Source organism: Stylophora pistillata, chromosome 3 (genome assembly GCF_964205215.1).
Source record: "Stylophora pistillata chromosome 3, jaStyPist1.2, whole genome shotgun sequence".
Lineage (NCBI taxonomy): Eukaryota > Metazoa > Cnidaria > Anthozoa > Scleractinia > Pocilloporidae > Stylophora > Stylophora pistillata.
The window spans coordinates 39,276,264-39,289,875 of NC_142521.1; the positions used below are offsets into that span (position 1 = coordinate 39,276,264).

Sequence of the window (13,612 nt, forward strand, 5' to 3'; positions counted from 1 at the left end):
TCCTGACCTTTTCCATCAGCAAAATGGACGACCAACATGTTGTTTTGCTTGAAAAGGTGATTACGGAAAATATACACTTGAGAGAAGTGATCGAAACGCGAGATAACGAGCTGCGAAAAATGATTCAGAAACTGGCATCCAGAATGGCGAGTACGACCTGAAAGAGCGAGCAGAAAAAGGTTGTGTATTCAGCATGTTTTCAATGGCTTGTTTACCGCTCAAAAGCGCGACTTGTGAGCAAGTCCACCTCGAAAACTAAGACCCCTCGAAAACTAAGACCCCTCGAAAACTAAGACCCTCGAAAACAAAGACCCCTCGAAAAACTAAGACCCCTCGAAAACTAAGACCTCTCGAAAACTAAGACCCCTCGAAAAACTTTTGAGTACGGGATATTTAAAAAGAAAGAAAAAGCCAAGGTGATGTTTACACTACAACCTGTGGACGGTTGAGCCTGAATAACCGAGTGCGTAATTATAATTAGCAGTGACTTACGTCAGCGCAGTAGCCTTGCTTTCGATGAACGCGTTTCGAACGATAGGCTTTTTTAACGTATTCTGCTAAAATAAGTAGCCTGTTCTCAATTCTCGGGAAACTTTACACGCAGTTTTTAAGATCAGTATTTTCAATCGCGGATCTTGTGAGTGAACTCCAGTAATCAAGCAGTAAAGTGTTAAAACGAAAACAATTCAGGACCAGTTCAGTTTATCTTCTTTCGCGTGGATGGGCTTTTGTACCTTTCAATAATATGTTTGGGACGTTGGATATGTTGTGATTTGTCCAGTTATACCCTATTATGGAGGTCGGTTCTCGCCTTGTCATAGGTGATTTGTTGCCGGGTCCACAAAACCTTAGGTAAACGGGGTCAAGTTACATAAACTGTGATTAGACCATCGTATTTGCATATAAAAAATTAAAACAGGCCCCATCCACACTAATGTGTACTATAACATAGCTTGTAAATTCGTGTAATCAAATTCAATAAAGCAGGCGTGCTTAAATTTTCCCTTGTGCACGCTGGTAACGTCGGCAAACAAATGCCTCGCGAAAAAATTTTTTTCTCGCGAGTGACTTCAGCATTTTTCATTAAGAAACGGGAAAAACTTCCTTAAAAAAGTTAAACTAGACATGGCAACAAGCGTACAAGCCGATGAAGATCTGCCTACTTTTTCTTTGGGAATGGATTTTTTAACTCCCGAGAAAGAACCCAGAGAAAGGGGAAACAAAAATGATCAACGCAGGTTTCATCGGCATATTGTAAAATATGGACTGGATTGGATTTGTAAAACATGGACTGGATTTGTAAAACATGGATTTGTAAAACACGGATTTGTAAAACATGGATTTGTAAAACATGGATTTGTAAAACATGGATTTGTGAAACATGGATTTATGGAAACATGATAGCATTGTTCGACTGTTTAGTTGTTTATTTCTCTGCCTGTCCCCTTTTAGCCTGTAGTGCCGGCGTATTTTGGGCGCACGAGTGCACGTTTTCGTATTAGGCCGCCATCTTAGATTTGGTAACTGGGGAGGATTGGGGCGAGGAAATATTTGCCGATGGAGTAGGTGTTAAGTGGAAAAATGGGCAACGGGGGAGAGGGAGGGGAAGTCCCCTCCCTCTCCCCCGTTGCCCATGATGTTGAGTAATATTAGCATTTGAAAATTTTTAAGAATAATCAAGAAATACGAGAAGCACTCGCTTACAGCGAGTAACCATTCTCAGCATTTTCGGAATTCTATCGTGTTCGAAAACAAAATTCCGCGTGCTTATATTTAACTCTACAATGCATTCGGCGCGTTTCTATTTTTAAAATTATCAACATCTTAATACACAGGAGCTGGTCAAGACCGATTTCCAACGTTTTACGGGAATAGATAATTTTACTAGGGCAAACATGGAACAAACAAAAGTGTACGTGACATACAAACAACCAGGCTGCCAAAAGACCGTAATTTGAAAAATGCATTGTAGACCTCTGTCGAAAATAAATTTGCATCTTTTAAATTTGCGCAGGAGAAGATAGGTTATTGTGCGAGGAAGGAGATGGCGGCTTTTTTTAAACTTCCATCTCTGACCAGAAAACGGCGACGTGGATTTGAGTTTGCAGAGTTCTCGTGGAGCTCTGTAAAAATTAAAGTAGAGCTTGGAAGCGGGACATTTGGGACCGTCTATTTGCCTGACTTTACATTTGTTTCTTCTCCTGTGTTAAAGATGAATAAAACACTGGAGTCTATCATGATCTAAGCGCCATGTACTTAAAATGTTTTCCAGATTTGTTATAGTATTTGTACATATCTGGACCGAGCTTTTTCAGTTAACTCAAATACGTGAAAAAGTGAATACTCTGCATCCAGCAAACAAGTGAAAAAGAGTGAAGAAGGTCGCGAGAAAGAAATTAAACACGGATAATTTTGAACTTCACCTCGACGGGCAGCCCCAAACTTTGCCAAACAATAGACTGAAGATGGAGGACGACTAGTATTAAGAATCTGGAATACTTATGACAACCGAGAATAGTCTCTCAGTACGAGTGAGTAAATAAGTAAGTAATTGATTTAAGCATATAAAGATGAAAATAAACAATTTTTAAAAATCGAGTTTCCAGATGGGATTTGAACCCACGACCCTCCGTGATCTAGTCGGATGCTCTAACCACTGAGCTACAGGAGACTCTATGGTGAGCAAGGGTCAATTAGTGGGTATTGACTGGAACTTTGGAGGCTGGTTGGCTGCATGTGATGCTTTAATGCATGTGATGCTTTAATGTGACAGCGTGATGCTGTTAGTGAGCTTCTATGCGCTAGCTGATGTTTGGCTGTGTAGCCGCGTGATGCGGTTCCAGTCAATACCCACTAATTGACCCTTGCTCACCATAGAGTCTCCTGTAGCTCAGTGGTTAGAGCATCCGACTAGATCACGGAGGGTCGTGGGTTCAAATCCCATCTGGAAACTCGATTTTTAAAAATTAATTGATTTAAGCAAGTAAACGCCTGAGAGTTAACAAGCAACTCGTTCGAAAGTGCATGTGTGAAAACTACAAATATTTAATTACGACCCTTAACCCTATCACTTAAATACTAGCCTTTATAGACATTTAACCACAAAAATGTTTAAAAGGGAAAGCAGCACACAAACGATTTACGTTTGAGCCACAAAAAAGGAAGCGATCACTCCCCCTTTCCTTTTCTAATAAAATGATTAAGGTTGCTTAACAGTGTATGCCCTAAAATAGAGGAAGGCTTCGTTGAAATTTTTGTGGAACATCTTATGTCATCAACGGAAATGAACACCAACTTTTTAGGTTAGGTGGAAAATGAGGAGTGTGGAAAGTGCGGAGTGCGGAGTGCGGAGTGCGGAGTGCGGAGTGCGGAGTGCGGAGTGCGGAGTGCGGAGTGCGGAGTGCGGAGTGTGGAAAATGAGGAGTGTGGAAAATGAGGAGTGTGGAAAATAGTGGGCAGCACACAGCAAATTGTCTTGTAGTATTGAGTTTATCAATCGACCAGTTTCGGCTTCATCAGGATAAAGCTACAAAATACATTATAAGAACTGATTTTATACTAAACCTTGTCAGAACATGTCACGTTCCTACTTGGGGTGTGAACAACAAAACACCCACAAGAATAACGCACAGGATATGATTAAAATCCTGTGCTAGAAGGTGCTTTTGGGGCTTCACAGTTTTAACGTTAAAAACAAAAAGGTAAAAGGTAAACAAAAGAATCAAACGAGCGAAACATTACTCTCAGTTTGTTGTAGCTTAAGCATAGCATTTTTTCAATTTTTTCGAGTGTGAAAAATGCGGAGTGTAGAATATATATAAAATAAGAAGACATAAAAATATATACATGCATAAAAATTGTCTTACTTTGGCAATACTGTTATTGTCTGGAAGCTTTTCTTTAGCTAGTTAGCCGTGAATATTATAAATTGACAGAAAGGCACTCCATTTCCTTTAAGGCGATGCATCATTACGTTTTCACTACTAAACCGCACATTACGTTTTCGTACATTACATATCTTTTTTACAGTAGTGCCGGTTGCTGACCAACACGTTGCTTGGTTTTAAGTCTCGATGTACAATATTATTTGAATGAAGGAAACAGAGACCTTCTGCGACGTCCTTTGCAGCCTTCGGAAAAGCAGGCAAGAAATACTCAAAGGCTTCAGTTTCGCCCTCGATGTGGTCAAGAGTGTTTAAAAACTCTAACAAATTCGATATTTGATGGTTGAGACCGAAGGGTCTAAAATCGTAGCACTCGTAATCCATCATTATTGCCACTGGCTTTGAACAAACGCCGATAAACCTCGCAATGTTCGGATGGCAGATGCTCTCAAGCATTTTTGCCTCCTTTGCAATGTTCTTTAAGAGAGAATTCCCCTCTCCAAAAAATCGCTTAACAACAACGACTTTACCTTTAGGTACGTAGTTGCCTTTCATTACCGATCCAAAGCTTCCCTTACCAATCTCGTCCTTATCTTTCACGTCACTCCACTCAAAACTGGGCAGGTCCTCGAAGTAACCTTTCGAAAGCGATTTAGGCTGAATAAGAGAGATTTTAAAGGCCATTATGGCCCTCTGTGAGTTTGAACACGTGGAGATCAATGCGAACTTGTACTCACCTGGGAATATGCAAATTAAATTGAATCTACCCAGGGCTTACAAGTAGCGTATTTCGCAAGATTCGCACCATTTAGGTGTTAACGGTAACACCTTTTCGAACGTGACCAAAAATATTTTTCAGACGCTTTCTTTCAATTTATAATATTCGCAGCTAACTAGCCAAAGAAAAGCTTACAGACAATAACAGTATTGCCAAAGTAAGACAATTTTTATGCATGTATATATTTTTATGTCTTCTTATTTTATATATATTCTACACTCCGCATTTTTCACACTCGTAAAAAAAGTGAAAAAATGCTATGCTTAAGATACAACAAACTGAGATTAATGTTTCGCTCGTTTGATTCTTTTGTTTACCTTTTACCTTTTTGTTTTTAACGTTAAAACTGTGAAGCCCCAAAAGCACCTTCTAGCACAGGATTTTAATCATATCCTGTGCGTTATTCTTGTGGGTGTTTTGTTGTTCAAACCCCAAGTAGGAACGTGACATGTTCTGACAAGGTCTAGTATAAAATCAGTTCTTATAATGTATTTTGTAGTTTTATCCTGATGAAGCCGAAACTGGTCGATTGATAAACTCAATACTACAAGACAATTTGCTGTGTGCTGCCCACTATTTTCCACACTCCTCATTTTCCACACTCCTCATTTTCCACACTCTACATTTTCCACACTTCTCATTTTCCACACTCCGCATTTTCCACACTCCTCATTTTCCACACTCCTCATCAGCAAGTCACATAACCCCAAGAAGATTTCAAAACCAAAAAAATGTGGCCAATCAGGTCAAACACCACAGATGTTTAACTTATAGCGATGATTTCTTGATGTTAGAAAAAAAAAAAAAAAAGGAAAAAAAAAATCCAACCTACCTCCCTCACACACTGCTTCCAGTCTGCTTCATTGCAGAACACGTCAAGTTAACCTCTTTAAGTATCACAGAGCTGAGTGAAACTTGAGGATATCAGACCACAAATCTTTTAAAGTCACGTTTCAAACTAAACATCCTCTAAGTATTAACAGTCATTAGGAAAATCCTGATACGTGCTTACAGGAAGGTCACGAAATTTGTATAACGGAACTAACGAAAGCCTCAGCTATCTATAACTCACATTTTATTCTGATTTCTCCAAAAAATGAACAGAAAGATGTCCAGAAATATAACACGCGCTGTATTTACCCTGACTTTCGCTGTGTTCTTGCACATTTTGTTGTCTTCTTTTTCAATTTTTTTTTGAGTACTTTTTTGTACTGTAGTTGTCTTTCTTCACAATTGTAATCGCGCAAGAAAAATGCTCGAACTTGCGAGTTCCCTCAGACAGGCACTCCTACTCCCCTCCCCTCCCCCGCCAACCCGCCTGTTTTCCTGTTTTCAAAAGATCACGTTCACAGTTTAAGTGCATATTTTTATGGTCCCTGTTTCAACTTTGTGACACGCTAAGTTGGAAAAACAACTAAAAGTGCTTCTACATCTACATCTACATATATTTAGTACGCAAAAACTATATACAATAGATGTACAGTATAAAATACAACTTTAGGATCTGCTTTTCACTTTAGGAGGTCGAGGTTTTGTTTTCGACCACATTTGATTTTACAAACAACGTTTGATCCCGTTTTAGGCAACAATTTTAGAACTGAAAAAGTAAAGCGTCATGTATACATAAAACAGTATGTCACGCTTTACGAATTCAATAAAGAAAAATTAAAATCTTGTCTTACTTTGCCTTTCTGTAGAATTCACACGTCACGTATCAATCTTGGGCTTAATCACTCGTTGCGTAAAAACCACTTCCTACCCTCTAATCAAGTGGACGTGGGAACTTCAAACCAAAATGGTGGTATTGTTTAGGTGGCAATTCGACACCGTCCCGATAAATACATGAAAACATCAAAAATTACTCGTCCGCAACACAGGCAGCCCAAGCTCACTACTAGAAAAGCGGACGTGACTCTTACCGTGTTGCCCAACGTTTTATATTTATAAAGGTTTGTATGGGATGTTATCGGTTTGCCTTAAAAGAGAGAACACGTCCCATGAATCTCCGGGGTTAATCAAAAACAGGCACCTCGAAGGTGGCCTGGTACCTTGAACGTTGCTCTCATGGACACTGCATAGTTTTTGGTCGCAATGTGCGGTTAGGGCAGCATTTGTTTGTTGCGCGGGTAAAAACACGAGAGAAACCACAGCAACCCTAAACGATAAAGAAGAGATATATTGAGCTGTACATCTGGGAACAACTGATTTGATTTATGGATTTCTAAATTTGAAAGTGCTATTGCAACCAGCGCTTAAATTTTTTTTTTATAAGGGCATAGCAAGGGACGAGGGGAGGAGGGAGGTTCAATTGGTTAGCCCTCCCCACCCCTCCCCACCGAGAGGCCTACCCATGCTTGGAACTTGAAATTTTGGTGCATGACTTCACGTCTGAAACTTGACCCCTTAAGATCTGGGTTGAAAGCTAACTCTTAAATTTTTTTTTATTCAAGAAGAAACCGCATATGATGCAATAAATTAACGTCGACTGCAGGAAAAATTATTTTTGCAGTGAGAATAGGCAAAACAACATAAGGCGATAAACATCTCAAAGTGGTTTCAGCATTGCGCGCTATTAAAAACAAAACTATTGTTTGCAGAAATATCTCAAAAGGAGTGATTGGCGCATCATGAAACTTAGAAGAACTTTTTCTTCTTTGAAGATAGAGCATTTTATCGCTTGAATCAGCATACGAAGATATCATCTTTTCAGTTCTTGCTGTGGCACTGCTAGAGACGATTATCCTATCTCAAAATAACGCCACAGTGGCATCCATCAGCGCATGCATATGATTTATATTCAAATTTTTCCTTGAAGAAATATTTCAATAGATGCGATCTGCACATCATTGAAACATTGAGGAAATTTTTTTCTTTAAAAAGAGATCAATTTATCGTTTGAATCAGCGGCTAACGCCGAATTTGCGAAAAGAGGAAGCTGCGAAACACGATTCCTTGAATTATTCAACGAAATGATAGAACAGATGAACGGTGCATTGATGAATGAAATAAAATGGATTGCAAAAAATAAATAAATAGATAAAATAAGAAACCATATGAAATTAAATTAAATGAAGCATGGGTAACCATCGTTAAAGCCCAGCGGATAAGGGATCCATGAGGCTTTCGAGCTAACCAAATTTATATTATCGTTGTATTATTATTGTTGTCATTATTATTATTGTTGTCATTATCATTATTGTTAATATTATTATGTTGAATGCTAATTAAAAAAGTTGTGGACCAAGGTACTCAAAAATATTTGGGATACGGCAAGTTTTCTGTTTTGCATGTGAGACAAATAGTTTGCAATACTACCTTCTAGCGTTATTGTTCAACCTCTAATTTTATTTAAATGCTATAAAAATTGCGCTCTATCCAAACTTCGTTTTTGTCTGCTTTTTCTCTCCTCGCTATATATTGTTCATCTGCTCATTTATTGCTCATGCATCTAAATTTGTTCGGTTACTGGCTCACTGGAAGAACTTTTGGTATCGATTTCGGAACAGTTTGTAATGACAGTATCAAATGTTAGGGCCTGGTTTTCGACGATTTCGCGCCAGAGCTAGCCTTGGTTTGTCTTTAATACGCGTGTGCAGTAGATGCTGTTCACTTCGAGCGTCTCTGGTATGTAAAACACATGATTTTGTCTCTCAAACCTAGTGATACACCTTCAGGGGAAGAAGAGAGACTCTTGAACAACCTTAAACGACTCTGAGAGACTCCAATTTCCTTCAATGGTTTTCAATTTTGCCTTCTTCCGGACTCTAGGAGAGGGTCTAATATTATTAATTACGATAGTTTTTGTCCTCATTTATGGACGTTTTATCCCTATTTTGGTTTTCAAACTATTTATCGAAACCATTCTTCTGGCTCGAATGATTCCTGGTATTGACCTCTCAGCGCGATAAAGACATCTTTTAGCTGACGTGTTCATGCAATTCCAGTGGAGTGGCCTTGGATCTTCTATTTTCGGAAAACTACCGTTAGCGCATATTTTAACTTTTGAAAATTTTCTGTAGAGCAAGTTCATGAATTTATGAACACAAAAACTAAGTTCTTCCTCAGGTTTCTCATTTGCTTTCCCGGGAAGATGCCAAAGCAGACATATAGTGAAAAATCTATCCTTTATTAAAACAAATCCTGCGCCTCAGTTACAATGAACACGGCACTAAAACTTAGAGGAAGCGAATAAATACTGGTGCAATCAACGATACAAGCTTCCTATCGAAGCAGGAGCCTTCTATCGTTACGAGAACGGCTTGGTATTTGTTCTAATTTCCTGAATATGATATCACTGATTTCTGTTTCTGTTTTTCATAAGAAAAAGGTTTTGAGATCATGTTTAGTACAATGTGGATACATCATCTAACAGTTTATCACTGTGGTTTATAGCAAAAATATTTTAATAGCGACCATTGTTGGCGATAAAAGTATCCTATGTAATCTGCTGGAAACTGGTTGCGGTCTTGAAACGTTATTATATGGTTCGCCACCCTATCAATATCTACTGATTGTAATATCAGATATGTTTAACTTTCTGTAGGTTTGCATGAATAGGTTGTGAAAGCTCGCTGCGAGTGACCCAGTTTGCTTTAAAATAATCTGCTTGGTCAGTCTGCTGTCCTGATTATTATACTTAGGAACCTTTGGATAATTCCACCAAAGAATTCAAAAGACCTGAGCTGATAGTGCTAACGAATTTCAATATATATTACTGCAATTGCTTGACACTAAGAAATATTTGTTACCAACGGCTCTGATATTGTTCGGCTGTGGTGTTGCAAAAGACGTAGTTAATACTTATTCAGGATACGTTTCACTTCGCGGTTACCTTGACTTAATACGTGATATGCAGAAAATCAGGATTTCGACTGAAAGCCAACAATTAAGAAATGTGCGTAAGCACTGATGAAGAGATATTTTTTCTCGGAAATGATATTTCATGGAGGTGAACTCCAGTAATCACAAGCAAGTTCAAAATGCATAACATTTATCGCTTTTGAATTGAATTAAAAACGTATCCCTTGTAGTGACAAAATGAGAGAATTAATCTTTGCCGAAGGAAATCTAAAGTTCCATGATATTTTCGCTTGAAAACCGTCGAGAAATTTAGGAACGGCAAAGAAAAAAAGTGCTTTGAAGAACAGCTGTCTCTTTTAATATCAGAAACTCAAATTAAGCTATAATAAATCTGTGAGTGATCACAATGATAGGATATTGTTCATGCACTGATTTAATGGTCAACTAACTGCGATCAAATTTTTTATTCCAAAGTCTTGGTTGGGCACGAAACATAAGTAAAATTAATCTAATTCATGTAGCACAAACACGATAGAAATGAATACAAGGGAATGTCAGATAAAGGTTATTGATTAAAATTGAATAATTTCCAAAACATGCTCATATAACAAATTAAAAAACACGGAAGTCAAAAGTCTTCATTATCGTCCAGCATGGAAAGAAATCACTTCATTTCCATTATTCGGGTTGGACTTCTCAGGAAGTTCCAGCATGTAACACAAAGTCAGAAAATGTAAACTGAGAAAGGGAATAAACAACAAGAAAATCAATAAATTTGGACTCAATACAGTTTTGCAAACGCGGTGGAGCATCATAGCGGCTTATCGAGCAGAACACTCGAGGATGTCGAATTTCCTAGTTAGGGTCTTAAGTGTGTGATTCAGCAAGTTCAATTAACGTCAAATAAAACATTCAAACTAGTAGCTATTTTAAGCAAAAAATTTTCACATCTGTTTCTTCATATTTGATATTACTGCTAACGTCTCGAATTTGAACCCTTCAATGTTTATTTGTCCAAATAAATTCCACTTTTCAATTCCTTGGACGATTTAAAAGGAGTGCGGGTAGTGGCAAAAACCAGTCGGAGTTGCGAGGGCAAACGATCAACTGCACTTTCAGGAAAATAAGGTAAGTAAGTGCCTTATCGTTGTCACAATGCTAGTTATTCGATTATCCTTTTGCGACGGTGTGTGCCAACTTTTTCTTTTCTCTTTATTAGCGATAATTCGGTGATGTCGATTTTGTCGCAGATATCGACAATAAGATTGGATAGTTTTTTTTTTTTGCAGTTTAGATCTATGTTGTTAACTAAAAGGGAAATAGAATTGAACGTGGAATAGTAAATTTCGTCCATAAACGCTCGTTGGCTATTGTGTAGCTCGTGGCTATTGTATTGCTCGTTGGCTATTGAGCTCCAAAGTCTTAAATTTAAGAGGACTTTTATGTTGGCCATATCCCGACCGCTTCACAATTAGATTGAATGCAGATAAATCCATCACCATTAAAATCTGCTGTAATATAAAGTTGAGCTTTTTTGTTTCCTTCCCACATATCTTGGTTTTTATCGGTACAAAACATATTCAGACAAAGTGCACGGCGGATTATTTTTTCTGAGTCCTTCGGAAAGAAATCAACCTGCTTAACAATAAAATGCTTTTTTAAAGAACAAAAAATGCTGAACGTAACTGAGTAAGAACTGTTACTTGCGCAACACGTTTTATTTTTGTGTGTTTAGTTATTACTCGTTATCAGTTTTGTTACGTTTAAGCTTTATTATTCACGCCGTGATTGCTCGGAATCAAAATTCGTTACATAACATTTGAAATCGATAGAATCAGCCACTACTACCTTTTATCTGTTGAGTTACGTGATCCGTCGTCCTCTCGCCATCGAAAGTTTTTAAAGCTATCTTTCTATCGATTGCTACCCGCAAGAACATGATAAAAGTAAATCTAGTCACCTATCTTAAGTTGTAATCGTTTTGTTTCATTTATAAGAGCTGTTTCTTATCAGTATGCTTGATTTATATCTTAGCATTAGCTTACATAAGCCTTTCCTTTTCTTTTTGATCGTTTACCTTTAGTTCAAACTACACAACTACAGCCCGGCTCTATTTTGTCACCTCGTTTTCCTGTACTATTTGATTCGCCGCTTCTTCCCATAAACATTCTGACTGATTTAACTTGATTTCTGTGGAATTATTCAACCGATCAACGTGTGTTCGATAGTTCAAGCTCCTGGGGTTAAATTCCCCTTAATTCACTTTGCACGTGACTTCACCCTGAAAGGTCACAAGAACTAGTTCTAGGAATAAATACTCAGTCCAGAGACCCAGTAGAGGTCGCTGAAAGTTTTTAATTTCGTAAGGATAATTTCCTTCGGTTGTCGGAAAAAAAGGCGATCAGTTCAACTTGCTGTCAAAAAGTTGACGGAAACTTTAATAGTAGTGTTGGCTCGCAGCTTTATTTTAAATCTGTTGATAGGCAATTTTGATCTGTCTGTTTCAGTTTAAGTCTTTCAGTCTTTCTCTTAACTCGCTTTTTTCCGAACTATGATGATTGCAACCGCACTCTGTGAAGGGATAAAATGTAGAAACAAAACCAAACTTTGACATAATATCTCACTCTCGCCATTTCTAATCTTGTAAGACTAATCTTGTAACTTGTAAGAGTCTTGGTTACGAGCTCATCTATTTCTAAACCAAAGTTTTTCTTGCTCGGTTTTGGGACCTTATTCTCGTAAACACCCCTTAAACTGTATTCGTTTTCTTCCCATTACCTCTTCCCCCATATATTTGGTTTCTTCCTCTTACCCATCCCTCCATATGAATAATTCCTCTCACCTCTTCCACCATGTTCCTGTTGCCTCAATAACATAAATTCACAGACGAGTCAGATCAGTTGGAGAGCATGGAAGTTATGTACAATTTTCTGCTCATATATCGCAAAACGCTGAGAAAGTGGAAAGCATGCACTCAATGAGGCTTTTTGCTTAGGTGAAATTTCACGTCACGATTTGTTTCACAGCATTATGTTGATGATAACCTTGTTTATGTTGGCGTCGTTGGCTCATGTCACGCAAGGTGTAACACGTTACGATACCGGCAGGGGCCTCGTTTACAAGCTATCAGTGGTACAAGATGTCACGCTTGAACGTCCAAACAGAAACTTCAACAGTTTGCCGTTCCTTCTCGTTTCTCGGCATCCTGATTATCCCAACAAGTGATCGCTTGTGAAGTTTGAAAACCTACCCTGGTCCTGCCCAGCGCACAAGATTGTATCTGCAAAGATGTACCTGTACTACGTCTACGCACACAAAGCCAGCTGGCATCCCATCACCAAAACCCCTTTCATTCCCCGTTACATACAGGTTCATTTAGTGAAAAAGTCCTGGAACGAGTATCAAGCTACCAGCTCCAAGCGCTCATCATATGCCTATTGGTCGAAACAATATCTTGGTTTGGATAACACTGACGCAGAGCGGATCCCTCAGGGTCAATCAGTCGTTATCTTTCCATATCGCCCTCGTGGTTTCGTGGAGTTCGACATCACGCGAGCAATCAGAAAATGGCGGTATGGAGTACCAAACAATGGGCTCTTGATCCGTGCAACTAACGAGTTACAGAGTGGAAGAGGCATTCGGTTTGCAAGCAACGCTGATCGCGATCGTTCGCGACATGCGTATGTGCTTGTTCTATGCAGAAAGTAAAGAAAACATGTTATCTTCACCAACCCTACTACCAAGAGTAGCATTGCATCGAGTCGTTTGCAGATGGGGATTGTTTTTTGTATGTACTGAGGATGACAATAAAATATAAAATTGAAAATGTCATGTTTTTATTTTTACTTGTTGATGTAAGTGTAACTTTAATATAAATAATTAATCAATAAATGACTTGATGATCTACTTTTCATTATTCCATCATGCCCAAAACTTTATTCATATAGAAAGACAGACACTGTTCCTCAGTGACAACATGATTGTAGTATTCTTTTACAGTTGTGGGCTTGGTGGCCAAGCCTTTGAACAGAAGTGAGGCTAAGGGTGACCTTGTTGTGATAGAGACCTGTATCTACTTAGCATGATAAAAGAGAAATTTGCATTTGAAAAGCAGCAACATCTGTATCATAACAAGCTCACCTTTAGCCTT

At 38.4% G+C, this 13,612-nt stretch overlaps 1 pseudogene across 1 annotated transcript; it reads left to right on the forward strand.

Moving 5' to 3' along the window:
• Positions 1-10,429: 10,429 nt before the first annotated feature.
• Positions 10,430-13,368, forward strand: LOC148736055 (uncharacterized; annotated as a pseudogene). The gene is made up of 2 exons (XR_015999464.1): positions 10,430-10,590; positions 12,489-13,368. The product of XR_015999464.1 is annotated as an uncharacterized LOC148736055 (transcript).
• The last annotated feature ends 244 nt before the right edge of the window (positions 13,369-13,612 follow it).